The sequence below is a fragment of the Limulus polyphemus genome, unplaced genomic scaffold, assembly GCF_000517525.1.
Source record: "Limulus polyphemus unplaced genomic scaffold, Limulus_polyphemus-2.1.2 Scaffold3442, whole genome shotgun sequence".
In the NCBI taxonomy this organism is placed as follows: Eukaryota; Metazoa; Arthropoda; class Merostomata; order Xiphosura; family Limulidae; genus Limulus; species Limulus polyphemus.
Window position 1 is genome coordinate 74,924 of NW_013669052.1, and position 947 is coordinate 75,870.

A 947-nucleotide genomic window follows, 5' to 3' on the forward strand; every position below is an offset into this window, starting at 1 on the left:
CTAGTAAAAAAAACAAAATGGCAAGATCTCGAAAATAAACGGTACGAATGGGTTGTGGATCAGAGAAGGCAAGGACTATCCGTTTCTACAAATATGATAATTTTTAAAGCAAAGAGGATTGCATGTGATAATAGTTTAAAAGATTTTACTGGTCATACATCGTGGTGTTATCGGTTCATGAAACGCAAAGGCCTAGTTATGAGAACTAAAACGAAAATTGATCAAAGAATGCCCGATGAGTTTGAGATGAAAATTTGTGCTTTTCACAAGTATATTATACAGTTAAGAAAAAAAAAAACCATTTGAATTGTCTCAAATAGCAAACATGGATGAAACACCTTTAAGCATTATACAGTGGTGCTGGGCATGTTGTGCAGATGGAACAAAATTACCACCAATGTTAATTAAAAAAAAAAATGCCCAAAGAAAATTTACCCAGCGGTGTCTACGTTCACGTACATGAAAAAGGATGGATGGATGAAGACGGAACACTACTTTGGTTTGAAAAAATTTGGTCGAAACGTTCAGGAGGCTTATTAAAAAAGCCTTCTCTCCTCGTCTGGGATTCCTTTAGAGCTCATAAAACGGAAAATATAAAGGAAAAAGCTAATGAGCTAAAAACACAGCTGGCTGTTATACTCGGCATTTTAACAAGTCAACTGCAACCTCTCGATGTTTCTATTAACAAACCCTTTAAAACTTTAATAAGAGAGAAATGGAACAACTGGATATAGCAGGAAGATTTTGCTACGACCCCTATAGGACAAAGGAAGAGACCGACGCTTGCTCAGGTCTCCATGTGGGTGAAGAATTCGTGGGAAAAGTAAGAAGTGATATAGTGATTAAGTCATTTAAGAAATATGGTATCAGTAACGCAATGGATGGGCCCGAGGATGACATTTTCTTTGACCATAATATTGGATCCAATGATTCCTTTCCAAGCGACA

General features: G+C 36.6%; 1 protein-coding gene across 1 annotated transcript in view; it reads right to left on the reverse strand.

Annotated features, from left to right (window-relative positions):
- Positions 1–947, reverse strand: part of LOC106469353 (uncharacterized protein ZK1073.1-like) — a 29,063-nt gene that overhangs the window by 10,898 nt on the left and 17,218 nt on the right. The gene's annotated exons all lie outside the window — the stretch shown is intronic.